This window comes from Protopterus annectens, chromosome 2.part1 (genome assembly GCF_019279795.1).
Source record: "Protopterus annectens isolate FY-2018-M chromosome 2.part1, PAN1.0, whole genome shotgun sequence".
Classification (NCBI taxonomy): Eukaryota; Metazoa; Chordata; order Ceratodontiformes; family Protopteridae; genus Protopterus; species Protopterus annectens.
In genome coordinates, this window is record NC_056729.1 from 152,083,045 (window position 1) to 152,107,070 (window position 24,026).

The following is a 24,026-nucleotide window of genomic DNA, read 5'->3' on the forward strand; positions in this document are numbered from 1 at the left end:
GAGGAAATGTTAGGATCCAAGAAGGCTTATCATTACTAGAGCGTGCAGGTTCTTATGGAAATATATGAAGGTAAAAATACCTAATCCAAGGATCTGTAAGACAAAAATCCACAAAATATCATCCAAAGAAGGCACTCTAGTCAAGGAAATGTTTATTTAGCACTTTTGTCCAAAGATATCATCAGAATAACATGACAAAATATCAACCAACCTTATATACTGTTCTACATACTCAATTAAACTATTGATTGAAAAATCAAACAATTAAAATCTAAAGACTTCAGCAAAGCAGCTTTTAAAGCAATATTACATATAAGAAGCACTTAATACAAATGTTGTCATTGATTCTACGATGTTTATTGCTTGTAACCTGAGCTGCCAAAAAGTTTCTCTTCTCAAAAGCAATTTTTTATAATCACCACCCCTTGCATCCCTAGGAACTGAATCTAACACACACACACACACACACACACACACACACACACACACACACACACACACACACACACACACACACACACACACGAAAAAAAATAAATACATAAATAAATAAACTGCTTGAAGTTAACACATACAGTAGAATGCTTATAAAGAACATTATTCATTTCATAGCGTTTAATACAATATAGATGTTCCCTTATTCTCACTTTCAATTTTCTTGCAGACATACCTATATAAAAACACTGGCAGCTAGAGCAGATAGCAATATAAATAATACCAGATGAATCACAATTAAAATAACTGTTATTTATAATGTGTTTATTTCTATGAGACAAAAATACTGAAGAATCCTGCAAAATAAAAGACATTTATACATGTCAGGATTTTTGTCAGTCTTATCAGTCTTGGCTAAAATGTTATCTGTTTCTTAGTGTTGTTTAACTATTTCTTAACTACAAATCTAGGTCCATTACCTACTGTTTTAATAATGTTCCAATCAGCCTTAAAATGTTCCAGTTCTGAATAAGACTAGATCTAACACTTGAATAATCCGCAGTCATGTGCAGACAAAAACTATTAGTATAACTTTTATCTGTCTTATTATTAAAAACAGTGGAACTAGCATCCCTGTTCTCATTAGGCATGCCAACAGACAATATAGGTAGAAAATTAGCATTCCTTTTTGTCTATAATTTCATCCACAGCAACCTTAAGAACATTATAACTATAACCCCTGCCCTTAAAAATACTCTTATTTCATGAATTGTATCCAAAAAATCTCCTGATCAGTAGTCAGCCTTGAGGCCCTGATCATCTGTCCATGTATGGTGGGTGTGCACTAGAAAAGTGCAAATAATTGTTAACGAAACATTCCTTCCTATAAATATTGCTAGAAAAAATTCTTATCACTTTTGTTCCATTGTATGGCAACATCCAAAAAATGTACATCAGTACCTAAACAGCCTATGTTAAAGTCTAAAAACTCAGTAGTATCATTAATATTTGAAATAAAAGTAGTAATAGCATCTAATTTAGCATCAGTAATAAAAAAAGAAATCATCCACAAATTTGTAATATTTAATTACATGTGTTTTAAAGAAAGGCATATTATACAAATATTCTGCCACCCACCACCCCATGACAATATTGGAGGAGGAGGGGGCCATTGTTGCCCATCACAACCTCTCTTTTTTGGTGGTATAATATAGTGAGTTTTTAGTCTAAAAATGATTACTCACTGTACACCAGCCAGAAGAGGAGTAAATTTATTCTACTAATCGGGGAATGTCGAGAAGCAGGTGTAAGATTCACACTGCTGTATCCATCTATCTTCGGAATATTTTTTCTGAAGGGACAAAATAATTTTTGATGCAGAACATGCTAAGGAGGAAATACAAAAGTTTGTCTAACAAAAAGTGAGCTGTGAAACAGAAGGAGATTCTGCTTCTTGTTCTCCTGCTAATAAAGACCACAGAGAAACTGTGCCAGTGAAACCTTTTTCAATGTTTCAACAGAAAATTCTTGAGAGAGAGAAAAAAACACAAGAGTTGACGAGAGGAACCAAGAGTATATTGAAAAAGAAGCAGAGACTGGATTTGGGAGATGGAGATAAACAGGAATAAAACCAGCAACTCAGAAATTGACAAATAAAAGTGGCATTATAAAGCATTAATTATATTTGTGAAACATGACAGAACAAGAAAACCTAGAAATATTGGACTTTTTTTGGCTTTGTTAAACTTGCAGGAGACTCTAAAGCATATGGCCTACTTCACGTCATTAACGCTTGAAGGAACACTTAGGGGAGGGGAAGAGGAAGGAAAGAGTCAACTGTAAGTAATACAAACTTTTGGTCTTAACAGTAACATTTGTATAGTTCATGATATCTGCATGCTATGAAGTAAAGTTTTCTCAGTTATTTTCAAATATAATGGGGATACGAAAGTAAGCAGCTGCCCATATTTTTTTCTCCTTTTCTCTTTCTCCTTTTTCAGTTTTAAGAAATGTAGGCACTGCAATGTAAAAGAAAAAGTCTGTTCAAAATACTATGATACAAGAAAAAATTATGTTCTTTTTCTCATTCTTATATAGGGGAATGACTGGATTAAAACTTTTGTCTTTATCTAATAAGTTTTAAAAGAAAGTAAATAAATAAAAAAGAACATTGAATATAATAAAACTCACCTTTAGCAAACAAATAAATATGTAAATACTTGTAGAAGCAACCCTGTATCTAGTTCTCATGTCTCCATGGAGGCAATCTGATAAAGAGCAATAAAACAGAATACTTCTTTTTTTAATGGCTTTCTTTCATTTACTAGGAGATAATGTTTTCTGAAAGCATTCAGGTGTTTTCTCATTCTGGGAGAGTAATAAAGATAAGGCAAAACCAGATAGCAGTTAGTAGAAGCACAGGCTGTACCATTTGTCTTAGCATGAATAACCTTCCTTTTAGGTTTTCTCAAGTCTGTTGGGATGGTAAAATTTCAATATTTGAAGATGTACATGGTTTTGTATAATAACATTAAGTTAACAGGTTTTTGGGGTATATTAGTGGTGTATTTTTTGAGGGCTTTCAATAAAACAAAAATTTTTGTAACATGTGACATAGGCTCAAATGGATATGACAAGAAACAACTGTATAAAAGGTCAACCTGCCAAACATTAGTGTGTGCATGTAACACAAAAGCTTGAAATAGATACTTAACAAAAAAATGTTACAAATAAAAGGTGGGAATAATAACTTTTTAACATAATGAGCCTTTTGATGTTATAGTTAAATGTTAACAGTCTCACAGATATATACAAAAAAGAAAGAGTAGTGAACTATATTAAAATGTGTAGTGCAAATAGCTATGCTACAGGAGACACATTTGGAAAGAACTAAGCATGTGAATTTGATAAAGAAAGGTTTTCAGGACGGTTATTCAGCAGAATACCTAGGACAAAGGAAAAGAAGAGTACTATTATTAATTGCAAGAGGAGCTCCAATACAGACAGAAGATAATAAAACAGATAATAATGGTAGATATGTAATACTAAGGGGCTACTGGCAAGGGAGGAGGATTATACTGGCATGTATTTATATTCCAGCTAAAACTGCTACAATGGAGCTTAAAGGGACAATCCCAGGGATTTTTTTTTGTTTTGATTCAGCCTTTGTTTACATTTCAGGTTTGCCTTTCTCAGGATGCTCACCTTTGACTGAGGAGACTAGGGGAAAGAGTGTCTGCAGGAAGTTTCAAATGTGTTAGTCAAATTTCATCTAAATTGCAGTTGTACCCACAACAGCTCTCCCTGTGAGCCATTCATTAGTTTAATCTGTGTATTTTACTTTACCCATTGAGAAATACTCTACAAAGCACGCCAGTAATGCAAATGTATTAAAACATTAGTAAACAGAGTTTTTGTTTCTTTCATTTCATATTTTATTCTGTGGTGATTGTGAATCCTGGCCATCTACAACAATTTTATGACATGACTTCTACCTACAGAAAGCATCTGAGTGAGGCAAACAGTAGTGGAAACCATATTTCTCTTTCTTTCATTTCATATTTTACTGTGTTCTGATGTTTGAATACTAGCCTGGTGTTGTGAATTTGACTTGCTAGTAATTCCATAGAAAGCAAGTGTGTGACAGAAGGTTGGAGCATTAACAGACACACTCTTTTGTTCCTTTTTCAGCTTCTAGTTTGACATGTGTTGATTTTTGAATACTACTAGACAAATGCACTACTTTTGTGAGCAGGCTGCCTGTACACCTGTAGAAGCATGAGCGATATAAAGCTTATAAATTAGTATAGACTCATCTTTTCCTTTCACTTCATAGTTTATTTTTGCTGATTTCTAGCTATTAGCCAAATGCACTTCCTAGTGTACATGCTACATTTTAGTGAGTTACTGTAGCATTGTATTATGTTTTCAACACTTCCTTCGCTTTTAACGTTATATCTGTATGAATCTATTTAACGTTCCGCTGTTATTATATATAAAACAAATAACTGAAATTATACTGTACATCTTTTGGTATCATTCTAACAGTTTGCAGTACCTAATGAGTGTCTGATTCCTGGTATAACAATGATTAGTCCTACATGGTAACATTTAAACTGTTTCCATTCCAACTTACTCACATGATAGCATACCTCTCGACTTCTTAGCACAAAAAGTCTGGACAAAGCCTAAACTAATGGGGAACATATGCCCAAAAAGAGAATGAGAGCCAAGTTGCAGAATTTTCTTAATTGTTTTCCAGAATTTCTGGATGAAGAATGACATAACAAAAGCACCCCTCCCCCCACATCACCATACAAGCTCAGACTATAGTTATATCCACACTAATGTATGAATAATAGCATACTGATCGACTTGTACATACAATTACACAAAACACTAGAAATCAATCACTATCTCATGCATCTTCTGCTTAAGTTGACTGACTCCAGGCAGCTGTGTACCATACAAGCCAGTTATATGAGAAACTTTGAGACTCTAGGTGTTTTCACTGCAGACAACAGTGACAATTCCACTTTACTAGGTTGACAAGGATTTATATATACTGATCATTTTAGATTATGTCTCCAGGAACCTGAACATGTCCCAGTGTAGAGCATGTACGGAGAGATCCGCATCTCAAATCCACAGCTAAACACTAAACATTCCTGGACCATTAACTTCAAACAAGACAGGACTAGACTGAAAGTGTACAAAATACACACACACACACACACACACACACACACACACACACACACACACACACACACACACACACACAAGCAAATACTCAGCTAATTCCTACTTATCAGTAAACAGGCTGAACCATTGTAATGTATTTAGTTTAGGCAAACAGAACTAAAAAATAAGCCAAAAAAGGTGGAAGATCCCATGCAAGACTAAATAACTGAACACCCACATCACAGTTAAAATAAGAAACTTGTGAAATAAACAAAACCAATACTACAAAACATACTGAAACCAATACTACAAAGCATTATTGTTTAGTCAAAAAACATTGCAGCAAAAGTGCACTAAATAGACAGTTTTACATATTTCTTCCTCAACGTGTACCCACATTAAAGAGCTGTAATCACTGACTTATTACGGCTTGGCAATCTCTCAAAAATAAAGTTGTACTTATCTGTGATACCCGGTAGAAATCCAATAGGTGTATGGTTCACAGTCTTCTAGTAGTAGTAATATTCTACAAATATGTCAATTTCCAAATAATTCCATCAAAATGAGGTAGCCATGTAACCAATATCCATGTGACAAAGCATGGCTAAACAGTACTAGTCCCCCTTTTACAACAGAAGTAATTTTAAAAGATTGCACCAAACACTCCTCCAACTGTTCACTCTGTGTGTTGTAATCTGAACCAGAGATCATGCGGGATGTTCCAAATTCTGTAAAGCCATACTCTACCAATAATAGTTTCTGCACCAATTTTTATAAATTGAAATTATAATTCCTTCATTCATTGTGAAGAAATGACAAATAGGAATCTCTGTCTCCACTGCCTCGTTAATGTGAATGGGGACATTTCCAACTCTTTAACTGTCTCACCAAGATAAATGGAGAAGCCCCCCTCATCACACCTGCTGTGTAATTGTCTTTGTCACTGAAAAGTTATCTGAATATTCAACTAATTAATGGACTCCAACACACAGCTAAGATCGATGAAACACAGTTTGTAGTAAATCACTTAAAAAATCCATACACTATGACTTTTCTTACCATACAGTACAGCACTTGGTGAGAATTATACCATTCTTATTTAGCAAATATAAAATCTTAGTCAAAATGTAAGTAATGACATAATTTAGAAAAAGAAATGTGAATTGTATGTAAAGACTAAAATGAAAACTGGCAACAAAATTTTGAAGTGGCCCTGCATATGAGCAGTGGTTACACAGACTGAGTGGCCAGCATCAGCAATAATTTGCAAATGAGCCTATTTCACTAAGATCCATGCAGGTGATTCTATGGTCACTGTCCCTCAGTAGTAGATGGCAAGTAATAGAAGGAAGAGGGAAAACATTCAATTTCAGTAACTCAAAAATTCTGAACTAAATTTTATGACTAATGTAGTTAACGTATAGTACCTTGAGTAAAAGCATACATACTAATTAGTTGGTCAGTACTGGTCTGCATTCCAGAGTCGTCAAAATGTGGAAGGTTCGTACCATAAAATGAAATAATTTACTGTCAGCAGAAATTACACAGTAGCATTAAACTACTGCATAACATATTAGCATCCAAAGAATGGAAACTTTTCATACTCACAATGTAATCTATCAGTATGCCAGTGAGTGATAGACCTAGGTCCCATTTCCTGCCAGGGTGCAGGTAGTGGCTGGTGGGTTACACCATGCTCCCCGACTCAAAAGCTGATAGTACACTGGAATGAGGAAGAAAATGGTTAAATGACTTCGTGTCTGGCTGCTTGGCAGAATGACAGTCATAGCTAGGTCACATCAGTGGGGCTGCAAATTACAGAGGTGATAACTCTGTCTACTTGTGCATACGCACCCCGATAGCTATTTGAAGTGCCTTGACTTTACCCAGACAGTGACAAGAGTACATTATAGAATACCACCCATTGATTCTATAGCTCTATAGAGGAACAATTCAAGGACCAAATGAGGCCTGTGACATATTTGAAAGAGTGCGGCTGCAACAAAGAGTCCATTGGACCTGAACATGCATGGAAAATGTTTTTCAAACATATGTGTAGATCACTGACTGCCCTACAGAAATACCATGCCCAAACTTAAATATGTTCATATGTACTTGGTATTAAAGCTCCTTGGTCCAAAGGTTTTCTACTGAACCCTTGATCATGTTATCCAAAGTGAGTCACAGAGTGAACACTCAGATCAAGACAAGTAATAAGCTTTCAGGTAGTCACCATTTCATTATGAGTTGCATTACCTATCTAGGTCTCATAGGAGGTTACTAGGCTAATGGCCCTAGTGCCCTTACAAGCCTAGACATATTTATCCCGAGTTGCCCCAATTGTCAGTGGATAAGTGAGTGAAGTTTGCAGAGGTAAGGATCTATGGTAGTTAATACTGAGTGACTGCTGGACAGAACTGAGGAATCACAGTATGTAGAACAGGTGTGCTAGCAATGTTTAGCTAATGCAATTTTGTGGAAAAAGCTCAGATTCCACCTTCAGAATAACTTCTCCCATATTCCTGGACTGACTTGAACTCTGGGATCTAAATGGATCCTGTTGAAGATTTCAGTAGCTGAAGTGGTGGTAAACAGTGATGCCCTAAAGTGGTCACTGCTTCCCATGACAGTAACCCAGAACTTCTGCTGGCCAGTAGAGTAAAATGGCAAATATCATGACATTGTGCTTTCAAAAAAAGCACATCTGAAATCAAACAAAGTATTGAGTGTTGTTCAGTATAAGAGATGGATTATGCCTTCTAATGATACCTTTTTTTGGTACTCGGGCTTCCTTCATGTTTGATTGCTTGGTACCTTGCTGGTAGTCTTTCACATGTATAGAAGTACCTGCCTTGTACATCTCCTTCTGGAACGTGGTGACCAAGCTTTAGTCTCATTTGTTGCAAGATCATCTGTTTAGTAATTACAGTTGACATTACCTGTCAGGTGCTGTGATTCAGTACAATAACGGTGGGGTACGTGTTGCACCTAGGTGCCATTATACTCATGGGGTGGGTACATCAGTAATAACGTATGGTGTAAAACACTGACTAGGGAATATCACAGCTGTGTGACATGATGCAATCCAGCACTAAATACAAGAGAATTCTCTGTGACTCCCACCCCTGGGCTGAAGTATTAGTAGTGAAGCATGTCAGTCCACAAACATAGCACTATAAACATTCAGGAAGAAAAGCAATGATATATATGATAAAAAAGATCTACATAAACATATCCACATGCAGCTTTTTATCTTAATGGAGTCTGCATTTATTCCAGATGAGAAAAAAAAAACATCATAAATGAGACAGCTAAAAAAAGTAAATATCATAAGCTCTACAAATCAAACAGTAAAAACTACTCTCTTTTTCAACTTTCAGAGTTATAGCAAACACCTGGGCAGAAAAGCAGTCTTCCATTTAGTGTGTTTCATATACTTCCAGTGCACTCACACAAGATAAACAGGCAACATACATGAATGGCTTGATGAATAAGCTCTGCCTAAGTCAACATTCAGGCTAGGGGGATGTTTCTCCAATTTTAATTTATTTTAAGGACAGGAACAACCTGCTGCAGCCATCATGGCAGTGTCCCTGCTCACAACAACCATGGCTATGGTGCACTGTGAGGGAGATGGCATCCTGCTCAGTCTCTCCCGTGTTCTAGACAACCTGTCAAAGAGTTTGTGAGTGGGATGGCAGGAGGTAGAATAACAGTAAGCCATACCTCACAAGTGTAACTTATTATGAGGAACGTACCTCATTTGGGTTCTTAAAAAGTTTGTGTTCGTCAAAGTTCCACATTGATAAGATCTGTCACATATTTAGTGTTAGGAACTTTTTAACTGATATGCATGGTAACTAGAAGTGAATCATACTAATTCATTAAAAGATCTTTTTTTATAAGTTGTTGTATCTTTTGGCTTTTCCCAGTTAGGGGTCGCCACAGCAGAACTCCGGTCCGCTAATAATTAGCAGTAGATTTTTACGTACCGAGTTGCCAGCTCTGACGCACAACCTTCAATGAAGGTACGCCCATTCACGCATGTCTCCGCACAGAAGACGCTTTAGCTGAGAATCGAACAGGACAACATCATACTGTGAAGCGACAATGCTACAGCAGCACCACCACCACAGAAATCAGCATATTTCAACCATCCTATGACTTTCCCAGTTGAAGTTGGTAGTAAGCAGTTAGTATGTGCTCCACATTTTGCCCATTTGTTCCACATTGTAAGGGCTAGTGTTACTCATTTTGGAGATGGAAGGTTGAGAGTTATGCCCGAGGAAGCAGAAGACTGCAAAATGTAAGGAAGGGGATGCAAGAATCATTGAAAATCTGTAGTCAGGGGCATCAAAACAGGCAGTTAATACTGAGGTCAAGGTGCAGCTCATTCATGAGCCTAACAATTATTGTAGGTATGTATTTTTTGATATGCTGGCAGGCAGCCAGTTATCATGGGCTAAAGACTCTGTTTTCCTGGACTAATGTGTATTTGCATGAAGCTCTTTGGAACACTTTCCATACTTGTGCATTTTGTAGAGACTTTCATGACATATCCATGCTGCAAGGACTGTGAAGCTGCAACTCTGTCAGAGGTGCAGTTATCTACAGAAAATAAAAACATGCCAGAAAGCAACAGTTTTGTATATATCCTCAAGTCTTCATTATTTACCCTTTAAGCAACAGAAATCTACCTGCATGCATCTGCATGAACTGAATTCATAGGTTTAAGACAGGGAACTCCATTTCATCTTTAATCCACAAAGGTGTGTTTCACAGGTAAGTACAAGGCAATCCATTTGCAGACAATTACAAGCCTAGCAAAAACCTCTAGCCCTCTACCAAAACGTTTCCTACACCGTCAATGAGTAAAAAACAAGACAGATCAGAAGAAATGTTAAGGCTGCCTACCCTGTTACCTAGGCTGACCTTGAAGATGGTGAGGATGCTACTGTGTTTGACATGTAGTGGAAGTTGTTACAGAGGTGAGGGATCTGTTAGGCTATAAATCTGTCATACCAACATGTCTTATTTAGTTTTTAGTTCCATTAACTTGGTATTTGGTGTAACATTTTCAAGCGAAAGAATAGGACGTCAAAGAGGGTTGGCTGTTTCATGTTTCAAAAGGCTAGACACTAATCTCCAAGGAGAAGTCTATAACAGACTGACAACAGAGGAATGAATGGGCTGTCAGTCTTTCGTGATAAATAAGATTGTTGAGGTCATTGTCTATAAGAGATTGGCAACAGAGGAATGAATGGGCGGCCAGCCTTTCATGATAAATACGATTGTTGAGGTCATTGTCTATAAGAGACTGACAACAAAGAAATGAATGGGCTGTCAGCCTTTCTTGATAAATAAGATTATTAAGGTCATTTTCTATAAGAGACTGACAAAAGAGGACTGAATGGGCTGCCAGTCGTTCTTGATAAATACGATTGTTGAGGTCATTGTCTATAAGAGACTGACAGAGGAATGAATGGGCTGCCAGCCTTTCTTGATAAATACGATTGTTGAGGTCATTGTCTATAAGAGACTGACAACAGAGGAATGAATGGGTTGCCAACCTCTCGTGACAAATAAGATTGTTGAGGTCATTGATCTTTTTAGCTACGAATCTCTGAGGTCTTTCAAGTTGAGTGATACATTTAGACAAATGCAGCAAGAGGTGAATTAAATTCAGTAAGGGGCCTAATGAGAGAAACATAAAGGAGGATTAACATTTTTGTATCATGTTGTTGTAAATCAGAAGAACCAGACAGAATGCTTTCTGAATTACTGTGGAGAACTGATAGTTTGATAAGGAATTCTCAAAAAGAGTGGCAGTGTCTAACTGGAGGGGTAGTTCACCTATATGGTATGTGAAAATTTTTTGTTTACCAAAAGGAACTATGCTACTTTTTTTCTCATTTAATTTGAAACAATTAGCCTTGCACTAATAGTTAACATGGTCTAACCTATGTTGGAGTAACTGTGAGTCAGGGGAACATCAAATAGTAACACCCAGTAAACAGTTGATTGCAAACTTAGATAATCATATGGCAGGGGTGTTGGCCTAAAGGTCTGAGAAATAGATCAGAAGCAGGAGAGTGCTCATCACTGTGCCAGGTGGTACATTGTTGCTAACTTGTCTTGCTGTCATAAGTAGGACCTGTGCCTCTAACCGCATGGCTTCTGTCAGGCAACTAGTTAGCTATCCAGCTAACAGCATAAGGATTTAGTATCACAATTACAAGTCTGTCAATATTACCTCCATGGGAAATATCAACAAAGGCCTTTACCAAGTCCAGATATGCTGTAGGTACTGTATAACCACTGTCCACTGCCTCAGTTAACTTTTCAAAGAAATTAATGAGGTTAAAAAGGCAGCGCCTCCTCTTGACCATGTCAAGTTGATGAGGATCATAGGTTATGATATTTTCAATGTCCAGATTAATGAGGTCTGAAATAATATGCTCTGCAGCTTTACATATGAGGCTAGAGAGCCAAATAGTTACCAGGGTACATGGCTAGATCACCTTTGTATAATAGCATTATAGTGAGAGGCTTACAATAAAGAAGCTAACATGGCATATTATCAGGGCCAGTTGATGAGGTATTCTTATCTGTTGAGAGGGCCAAGAGAACTTTTTCCATAGTCATTAGAGGGGCTGGATGGAATTCTGAAATATCTAGAGCTGTTGGTGGTATACAACTTGCACTAAATTGTTCATCCAGGATATTAGCTAATTTCTTTTGGTCAGATTGTGCATTTTTTTTATTTTTATTTGTGATAAATAAGTCTGTTTCTAAGGTATTTTTAAATGAATAAGTGGAAAAAAATACAACACAATTTCTAAACTCAAAACAAGTACATATTCCCATGCATTTGATGTGAGAAAATGAGCATTACTCCCTTATTGTATATATATATATATATATATATATATATATATATATATATATATATATATATATATACATACACTAATTAAATAATTTCTTTTTTACCACATCCTTCCTTAGTTATTTTGATCTGACTGCACTACACCTCAAATATTTCCCTTAGGGAGAAGAATATGTTAAACTGGGGAACAATCACCAAATTACATTTTAGTACTTTTTCACTTAGACATATTGCTAATGTCACTGTGCAATGCTAGTAGTCTGCAGATAATACTGTTTCTTTAAGAGCAGTCAGGATATGCAACACATTGGAGGAGAAATTAATTTATGTCAGGTTAATAGGTAATTATGAGATTAATTATGTTACTTGTTTCTGTGTACAGCAGGTGGGTACTCACAGCATGGAATTAGATTCCTAGGAAGGAGGGAAGAGACTGCAAATGCCCACAGTTGCAGGCTGTGTAATTGTGGGGCCCGGAATGGGATGTTACAGATATTTGGAACCTGCAGCAATTTTTTTAGCTGCGCTGGCAGACGTTTGGCATATATTTGGACTTTCTGTTTGAGTAATGGCAAAATCTGTACATGAACATTTGCTGTGGTTGAGACTATTTGGATAAACCAACTTGTAAGCTGAATAAAAGGTATATTTTCAGGTTTATAGGAGATTACTATGCTAATAACTTCAAGGGGCCTTTTTCAGTTAACGATGCTTCCTGAAGTGTAACTCAAAATGTGTAGTTTGCGTCTGTGAGGTTCATAGATTAACACTAGGCTAACTGCTCTTGTGAGCCATTTTAAGCCTAGCCAATTATCCAATGTAAGGATCAAACGCTGCACCTTGGGTCTGTAAGGTAAACACCTTAACCATTATGCCAACCCCTTTCCCCTTAAAATTTAAAATGTATCTTTATTTTTTGAACCTTTGTTCCACCATTATTTTTGTAGGTTCTTAGTTTATTATTGGGCTAATGACCCCAGGGGCCTTTTTAAGCCTAGCCATGCTTCCCAAGGTGAAAATCAAACCCTGCAGCATATGTTTGTTTGTAAGATAAATGCCTTAACCATTATTCCAACCCCAACTTTAAAATTAACTTCTTCAATTGCTTTAGACATTTTAAAGGACAAGCAGAGGCCTTGATAAGATTTGAATTCATGACCCCACAGTTACTAGACCAGTATTCTAATCCCTGAGTTACAAGGCCACAATTCAGTTATTCACTTATTTCTGTGTACAGTCTAATCAAACTCCACTGTCATTCTAACCTATATAGATACTGTTAATAAAGCTAGAGGTAACAGCAAACTAGTCTCTTCCTTTTTCTAGACTTGCCAAAAGCCTTCTACATAGTTTGTCACAGCAAACTTTGACTTCAAATGTCCTCACTAGGTCTCTCTCAGCCCACACTTATGTGGTCCAAAAGCTACCTGACCAATAGGTATCAGTCAGTAAAATGGCACTCCATGGTCTATCCTTACCTCCCAGTCACCACCGGTGTACCACAAGGCTCTATTCCTTGGTCCCCTCCTCTGTAATGTTTTCACCAACACCCTCTACACATCCACAAAACAGGCCAACATAATACAATACACAGATGATTCCATTCTCATCTGCACATCTGACAACATGATGCACCTCCAAATTACTCAGGAAGCTTTAACAGCCACTGAAACATGGTTTTATAACTCACAACTCATGTTCAACCCAAAAAAGACCAAATTACTATGTTTTTTCTCAAAATCCACCTCTCACAAAAACAGAAAATTTAAAGCCATCTCTCTTGATAATTCAACAACTGAAGTCACTTCTCACAGCAAATTATCATAGGTAATAGTGGATGATAATCTTGCATTTGACCTGGATATATAAAACTGCATACGTAAAACTCATAAAAATAGGGATGCTTTACAGAGACAAAAACGTTCTCACTGACGTAACAAAAACTACAGTTGCCACTACCTATCACCTCCCCACCCTTCTTTATACCACTCTCATCCTTACTAACCTCCAGGCTTCACAAAAATTAAAGCCTGAACAATGGTATAACAGAATGCTAAATTTGCCTCAAATGCTCTTTTCAGGACCTACCACTGTACAGCACTAAAAAACCTAAATTGGTTACAACTGCCACATCAGCTAACATATACAGCTTCTTACCACCTTTAAAAATATCCAGCATCAAACTGCCTATCTAGCACTAAAAAACATTCTATGCAATTATGTTCTTAGTCGATCACTGCAATCGAGTGACCAAACAGTCTTGCCAGTCTACAAACCAATCAAATCTGCTGGGCAATGTCTGTACTCGTATAAGGTCACTAAGACCTGGAACTCCTTACTTGTATCCATTAGGCCAAAGTTTAAGTACTCACAGTACTTGGGTAGTAAGCTACCTTAAGCCTTCCTTTGTTCCATGCATGGTGTTGTTGTATGAAAGCAATTTTTTACACAAGGGAGAATGCACTTGCAGCTACACATCTGACAAACGTGTAACTGTGTGTGCAAGGCCATGCAAACATGCAGCTTAGAGGGAACAATGCATCTGACATATCATTAAGACATCTGCATTAGAATAATTAAACCATGACATGACCATCTACTTTGAAAACTTAAATACTCACCTTTTCTACCAAGCACTGAATAGGTGAAGATGGTAGACTACAACCCTCCAAAATAGTAAATACCACAACTGCCAAGTGAGATAAAGCAGTTTTTGTTCCATGGAGGAGGTAGTGAAGGGGAAGACATACATCAGCAGACCCTCACAAAGACATCTGCAAAAATAATTACATGCCTGTTGGCAGTGGAACCTGTTGCACTCACTCTTCTTCTCAATCAGCAGTCAGATGCAGATGGCACAACCATTGTCTGCAGAGAAAACATAGCAATACATTTGGGTATGAGCCCACAGGGGTTCTTCTGAGAGGTTGATGTCCTGAAGAAGTGTAAACTGGAGGAGGCCTGGACTACTTTGAGCTACCAGCAAAGAAAATGACATGTCACCAAAAATAGTTCTAAATAATTTACACAACAGCAGGCTTGTTAGCTACACTCTATGGAGGGAAGGAATGTGAAGAAATTCCATTCCTTTCTCTATGAAGGTAGTCCTGTTCACCACCCCATGATAATGCCATGCGAGTCAGTGATGGCCCTACAAATTTCTAGGAAGATAGAGCAAGTAACACTATAGTGCCATATCAGCCTGGAACATGAACTGCAGCACCACATTAATATACTTCCTCTTCGCAGCTTGTCAGAGGTTTCTCATCTGCACTCATTATTACATGTTCACAGGCAGCTGACTATGCTTTCAGCCCAAAAGACCATTAAGGAGTCTATTCCAAAATCCAAGTTGCCCTAAAGAGCTGTATGATTAAGAAATGTGCAATTCGTCATACAACAGGGAAGTGAAGACTCTGAGAATCAGACCCTGTAACACAGAAAGTGGCATGTTAAAAACTCACAGCTGTGGATTCAAAGATGGCTGCCATTCTGTGAACACTGCTGAACTGCAGCTCTTCATTTAACCTGAGGAAATCTAAACCCTGAGTCGATACCAAAAAGCTTTTAACATCCACTCTTCGATAAAATAACTTCAACTACATTTAACTATCCTGTAATAAGAAGAAAAAATGGAAAAAAGGAATTTATTTAACAGGATTATAACAGATTAGCTGGCTCTGCAGAGAGAAGTAAACAAAGGAACCGTGTGCTTTCTATATTGTAAGTCTTTGTGTTGGAATAAGATGTCAAAAGAAGAAAAAAACATGGACATAACCACTACTAAGACAAAACTTTCAGAATTACAGTCCCCAGAAAAAGATGTGATTTCTAAAAGACAAAAAATTACTAAAATACAGGAACAACAGAAACCAGGGACTAAAACTAAATCTGATCAAGCATTAAACATGGAAGATATCAGAAATGCTCTGCTACCCATACAAGAAGCTCTGAAGGAACTGACTTGTCAAATACAAACATTTGGAATTTCTTGTACTCAGTTGCTGGAAAGAATGGATAAGACAGAATCTCGAATTTCTGAAAATGAGGATAAACTAACTTTACTAGAAAAAAAAAACAATCTACATGATGTGGATATACAGGCTATGCAAAGTAAGATTACAGACTTAGAAGCAAGATCCAAGAGAAATAACATTATTATCAGAGGGATTCCAGAATCCATTCAGTATAATGATTTAATTCCATCCATACTACAAATATTTGCAGTGCTTCTAAATGACTCTGATATGGTGAAACAAATTATTATTGAAAGAGCACACAGAGCTCTGAGAGAGCTACAAGCATCTAATATACCTAGACCTGTTTATGTTAAAATACTTAATTATCAAGATGTTAGCAGAATACTTACTACTGCAAAACAAAGTGGAGGCTATATCATGTGGAAAAATAATAAAATATCCCTGACACAGGATTTACCTTTACAGGTCAGACAAGCTAGACAGTCTTTGTCTCCATACTGCAAATTTCTTATTGACAAACAAATTAAGTTTCAAATGAAATACCCTAATACGCTTATATTTACAATGGATGGGACTAAACATTCTGTTTCTACCAAAAATGAGGAAAGAAATCTGTTTCTTAAAGTTTTCAAGGGTTTACCTGCATCAGAGACTTGAATTGAATTCTCGTTGAGACTGGCATGCTTCTGAGGTCGGATCCATTGTTTGCTGTGCCTCGAGGACTGGGTAATCCTTTGTTTTCATTTTCAAAGCTTTAGGCCTCTTACAGAGTAATAAAACTGTTTGTTTTAGCTAATCTTGATTACCTGCATTTGTTTCCCGATGTTTTATGGCTTCTATGAACTGTTTTTGACGAGGAGAAAGACAGGAAGTGCCTAAAATGCTGTAGAGGGTGTGGATTTCGCTGTGGCACTTCCGGAAGTCCGACTGCAAAAGTGGTCCCCCATCACGAATGTTTTACATGGTTTCCAGGCTTGGGAAACTGAAGGGAACTGTTTTAAACACTTTATGGTTTATTTAACATTAAAATAACACTATAGTATGGTAATTTAAACACATAGGAACATTTTATGTACTTCCCTTTCAATGTTTAATCAAAATCTTGTAGTTATATTATTTAGAGAGGGTGCAGGGATTTAGTAATGTTTTGTAAAAATATACTTGTTAATATAGTCCTTAATGTACTGTGTAGAGGTGATAGTTTATATTATATCAGTTAGTTAGTAGCTTGCTTTAGTATAAAACTGTGATAGTGCAAAGTTATAACCAGGGATATCAGTAGTTAGCTGTATACTTGTTTTAGTATAGGGTTATAATAGAGTATATATATATATATATATATATATATATATATATATATATATATATATATTTTTTTTATATATATATATATATATAGGTTATATATGCAGCAAAATGATAACCTTGTTTACACATTAAGTTTTTATTTTCCATGTATGTGGTTTATGTATAGATAGCTAATCCAATTACTAAAACTTCCTTTTTTCTCTTTATTTTTTATATATTAATATTATATCTTCAATTTGATTTGCTTAAATAATAGTTAACCAAAGAGATGTAGATCATGGCAGTGTTTGTTAGGGAATGTTTAGTTTAGACTTTGTCGTAGTTAAGCTAGATTATATAGGTCTTAATTGTGGAACATGTTTGAAATTTTATAATTTGATGTTTTTATATTTGTTTCTTTTCTTAACCCTTTTATTATTCTATGTTATACAAGACCTATACATGTCCTGGTCCGGGGTTAGAGTGGGTAAGCACTGGTATAGGACGGGATATAAGGATTGCTTCCAGACTATGTATGTTTTTGAAGTTACTTTATTTTTCTCCTATGTTTTCCCTCTTAAACCTTCATTGTACAGACAACCTTTGGAATGCGAGAATTAGACTCATGGAACGTTAAAGGGCTCCAGAACTTAAAGAAGAGGAAACAATTGTTACATGTATTGTTGCAGGCTAAGGCATTGTTTATATTACTTCAGGAAATACATTTATGAATGATCAATGGGTTGATATAAAAAAAAAGAAGTGGATCAGAGAAGTAGTAGCATCGGAAGGTAAGTCAAATAGTGCTGGGGTAGCTATAATTATTAAAGATCAATACAAGGAGAAGATTTTAGATTCTAAAACAGATAAAGATGGGTGATGGTGTTACGTTATTCTTTTGTCTACCCTATTTGATAAACCTATTTTACTTTTAAATATCTATGTGCCCTGTAATGATCAACAAATACTCATAACATAATTGTACTCAATTTTAACAAAATATGATAGATATTATATAATTTTTGGAGGAGATTGGAATGCTTACCAAAATCCAAAGTTGGATAGATCTTGTCCACAAAGAGCGTTTAATAAACATGCTGTATTAGCATTGAATGATATTAAGGAAGACTTACAACTATATGACCCTTTTCACTATTTGAACAATGTCAATAACACAAATAATTATACCTTTTATTCCCCATGTCATAAAATGTGGTCCAGAATAGATTTCTTTTTGATTTCAAGAACATTGATTAATTTAGAACCTATAGTTGTTACACATGCACGTTATTTATCAGATCACTCAAAAATTTTGTTGAGTTTTGCTAAGGAGGTAAAGGATACCCTGCGACAAAGAGGTTATAATTGGTCTCTTAACCCTAATCTGTTGAATAAGGAGGAAATAATACAGGAAATTACAAATTACCTCAAAGATTTATTGGTTGGTCTAAAGAAACAACAACATGCCCCAGATATTGAATGGGCGACAGTTAAAACACAAATAAGAGGGATCCTTTTGCAAAAAGCTTCTTATTATAAAAAAATACAAAACAGAGATATTCAACATCTAAAAACAAAAATTAAGATACTTGATCAAGAACTGATTCGGAATTTTAATGATCAAACGGAGATGGAACTGCTTAAATGTCAAAAGGATCTCTTCTTAATTCAAAATAGTAGATTAACATTTCAGGAACATAAGACGTTAGTGAGGTATGCTAATCATGTTCAAACACCATCGAGAGCATTAGCTAGGATCATTAACCAATCGAAAACAACAGGGCAAATTGCGGAAATACAATTTAATAATATAATATAATCTAAAACCGAGGATATCATTAATATTTTTGAGAAGATATATACTAATATTTATGATGGGCAAAAGGATGTGTCCTCTCATAGAACCTATAAACGATTTTTACAGACAATTAATTTCCCAAAAATAGGAGACGATATTCAAAACGATTTGGTCAAACCGATATCCGAAGAAGAAATAGTATACATAATTCAACATATGAAATCACATAAATCACCAGGTCCTGATGGGTTGATAGTGGAATTTTATAAAGTGTTTGTAGATATTTTCGGTAAAATACTTTCATCTGTATTTAACTATATAATTAGGAATAAAATTAATGATCCTCATCTTAACGCTTCAAAAACTATTTTTATACATAAACCCAATTAGGATCCCCAAAACCCTGATAATTATAGACTGATATCATTAATAAATGTAGACATGAAAATTTTAACCTCTATTATAGCATCTAGACTGAAAAAAATCATGACTCATATAATATCTAAAGAACAGGCTGGATTTATGGCAGGTAGACAAACCAGTGATAATACACTTACACTTCATACTATGATAGCGTATGCTAAACAAAATAATCTTAATATCTATGCCCTTATAATTGATGCACAGAAGGCCTTTGATAGGGTTGATATAAATTTTTTGTTTGAGCTTTTACCTTATTTTAATATATCCCATGAGTTTGTTCAAATGTTACAAATATTATATAGTAATCCCTGTACTACACTGTACATTAATAGAAGTTTCTCTAAAAGAATATTGATCAAAAATGGAACACGTCAGGGCTGCCCTTTGTCCCCTTTATTATTTAATTTTTATCTTGAACCTTTGTTCTTATATATTAAGCAGAACATATATCATAATGCCCCAATAATTTATGGAACCAAAATATTAATGGCAGCTTTTGCTGATGATATTAACATTTATTGTGCATCCCCAATTTCAGATACTGAAAAGTTATTAAAGGCTGTAAATGACTTTTCAGAAGTCTCTAACTATAGAATTAATTTGAAAAAAAAAACAATATCTTCCCTTTAAGAACACCTAAACCTTTTTCGTTATTGCCTTTGGTGGGACAGGTAACGTTTAAAGAAAATATTAAATACTTAGGTATTGGGTTTTCAACAGATAATAAAGACTTCTACAATAATAACATTAAAACAATTTGGGATTAAATAAAATCTGATTTTGGGAGGTGGAAGAATTTACGACTGCCAGTATTAGCAAAAGTTTCAATTATTAAAATGAATGTACTACCACGGTTACTATATATTTTTAGGTCTGCCCAATTAATAATTTCGAAGACATTTTTTAAACAAATTCATAAAGAATTGGCTAAATTCATTTGGGAACCAAAAAAAAAAAAAAAACAGGATAACTTATGATAAATTAATGACCCCAAAAAATAGAGGAGGACTGGAGCTACCTAATTTTGAAATGGATTATTTAATTGTGAACTCTAATAGAATTCTAAGAATTTCTAACTATGATATAACTAGTACTAAGTGGACACCAACTTGGGTGGTCCTGAATTATAAATATATTTTAAAGTTGAATATTAATCCTAAAGCAATACCCTTTTTAGGTAAAGATACCTTGAAATTATATGGGATTATTGAACACATTAAAACATATATATTATCTTTACAAAACTTATTTCAATCATTAGATCTGGTTCAACATATGATGGTTTTTCAACCCTTTCACAGGAATCCTAACTTGAGATTGAATAATCAATTAATTGATCTTAAAAAGTTTCCATTAATAGTCAATTTAACTCTGATTGATATATATAAATATCTTGAACGTTCGGCCAACCAAATAAGACAAGAATTTAACTTACCTAAAAACTATCTTGTTATTTTGAGACAAATTAGGGAACTTGCTATAAGTTACTTTAAAAATTTTAAACCTGAAGATGAGATTATAAACAAATGCTCGGATTTGTGGTAAGCTCTCCAACAAGATATTAAATATATAACAACAACAAATAAATTAATTAAAGAACTTAAATTTCAAGATAAAATTTTGTTGTCAAACTATTGGGAAGAGAATATCCTATTGACAGACAAAAGTAATATGTTAAAAACAATTGACTTGACTATCAAATCTACTTCTCTTCAAAAATTGATATATACCCAGATGATGGTATGGAATAAAGCATATTATACATGTCTTGCCCTGCATAAATTTAATTCTAAAAATTCTCCAACCTGTCCATATTGTAAAAATCAACCGGCTGATCTTCTTCATATGTTCTGGAGCTGTAAATGCATATACAAACTTTGGAATTCCCTTAAGATTCAACTTCTGAAGATGGGTTACCAAAGTACAATGTTGTCATGGACATTCATGATTTTGCATATTCCCCCGAAAGAACTCCCTAGATCACAAAGTATTATATGTATTAATATTTTTTTATTAATGAAGCTCTATATAGCCACTAATTGGTTAGACCCATCTAAAACATCATGGGAAAACTTTAGAGTTTTGGCAACAAGGCATATATTAGCTCATAAATTACTTTTAAATCCATATAATAAAAATATTAATAATCCAAAAATTTGGGAACAAATATTTAATATTATACTAGCATAATACTTTTAATTTGAAGGTATTAAGAATTATTTATACACTTGAAGAGAATTTTGCAATCAAACTGTTTATTACTTGAAATGTTCTTAACTATTCTTATGTTTTTCTTGTATAGTTAGTGTTTTACATGGAAGCATTCTTGTAAATATTGTATATATGTTTGGTGTGGTTGTTAGTGATATTAGTTAGTAGTTTCTTTTAAAATTTTGTTTTTGTTTTTAATTATGTATGGAGAATAATATAACAATAAAGATTTATTATGGAAAAAAAAACTCACAGCTGTAATGCTCTTTGCCAGTTTTGCCAAATATCACAAGAAACAGTCATAGGGACGTTTGTAAAAAAAATATGACATAAAAAAGCTAGCACATAAGATTGTCCAATTAAGAAAAAACATCACGAGTAGTCTTACACAAACTGTCATAAGGGAACTCTGCACTACAGTCTTGGTAAAAAAAAAGTTCATCATTTATCCACTGTATATTGTTAAGAGGGCAGGCCTTAAGTGAAATAGAACACTAAGCAAAGGACCCCTGAGTACTTCATTGACTGCCCATCATCCCCCAGATCATACCTGTCCCCATCTGGTTCCCCATCCCGTCCACTCAACAGCATCCAGATTCCTTCCTTCTTACTTGTTTTGTCATACCTTCTAGCACTTTGACGTTTTCATCCATCCTGTCATAACCCCCCTAGCTGACCAAGACTGCACTGCAATAACTCTAAAGGATATAAATGAATTGTGTTGGAGGTTTGGAAAAGAGAAAAAAAAAAAGAGTACTAGGTGCTACGAGTTAGATTTTAGAACTTTTTAGTAACCTTTTGATCCAGTGATGGCCTGAAGAGAAAACATGAATAAGGCAAGATACACAGTCTTAATTGTTGTCTTTCATTGAAGAAATAAATTATGTACAAGGCTTAATGTACAATACTGACAAAACAGTGCTTCAGAATAAATTGAGAATACAAATGTGTGTGAGGATATATAAGTTCGTCCATGTAGGACATGTTGTTTAGGCCTTGTGTCCTTTTAGTGAGGCATCACTATTTTGGGGGTCCTGTTGTTGCATTTGTCTGGACAGATACATGCCAAAGCAGGCATTATATTCAATGATGTAGAGATGATACTGAGGCCTAATGATCCTAATTCAGCCTAATGAAGGCTGAGTAAAGAGGGACAATGACATCCTCTAGATCTAGACATGATAATGTTGTTTATAAAATGTGCAGTATAGAAGTACTGTCTTACAGCAATGGATATGTGTTGATCAAAAGTTAGGTCACAGTCCACATAAGTTTCCAAATCCCAGTCAAATGGGTCAACTCTTGGGGCATATTGTTAATGTGGTAGTTTCCTGGGATAAATGACATCCCAAAGAATACAATAAGGCATTTTTTGGCATTTAGTTTCAGTCCACAGTTTTGGCACTAGTTATTTATTTGGGACACGTTTCCTGCAGGATGGCTTAATCACTTGGGGATTCAATGGCTGCTTCTAGTCTGCACTCATCAGCAAACTTAGCACCCCCCTAATTTATATATACCAACTCCAAGATCAGCATACCTCAGAGAAAAGGGAATATTCTGAGAAATGGTATCTTGAACTTAGAATATGTAAGTCTGTTCTTTCGGCCATGCAGTTTTCATATTATGGGACTCACTCTAGCAGGTCCTGACATTTCAAATGGTTACAAGGGAATAATAAAGAATTTATTCCGAAGGGGAGGGACACGAGAATCTTGAATACATCTGTTGATGAGAACTGAAACTGGGTTTGCAGTAGAGTTTGCAGAAAGTTTAAGGTGCTCAGCAGGGAGATTAGCAGAAGGATAACAGGGTTTCAGTATCTTTAGTAGCTAACATACGATGTGGACACAGGTTGTAAAGTCAAGGATGTCAGAAAAGAGATGCATTTAAGGAATGAGTAGTGAAGATTATTCAGGAGCTATTTGAGAGGATAAAAATTACTTTTGAAAATATAGCTAGGGAGTGTGATAAAAATAAGGTGGGGTTTAAAAATAGGGTGGAAATAAAAGAAAGGGAGCGATGGTTAAGAAGTAACAAGAATTATTTAGAGGTACTAACAAATGTTAAAGTATTGCAGAATAGGAGGAATCCCACAGAAAAAGAATAGGATCAATTGCAGAATGTTGTTGTTGTTGTCTTTCGGCTTTTCCCGGTTAGGGGTCGCCACAGCGGATCTCCGGTCCTCTAATGATTGGCAGTAGATTTTCATGAACGCCAGGGTGCCAGCTCGATGTTCAACCTTCAATGAAGGCACGCCCATTTACGCATGTCTTTCGAACACCCACCCAACAACTGGGAGGACATGCAGACTCCACAC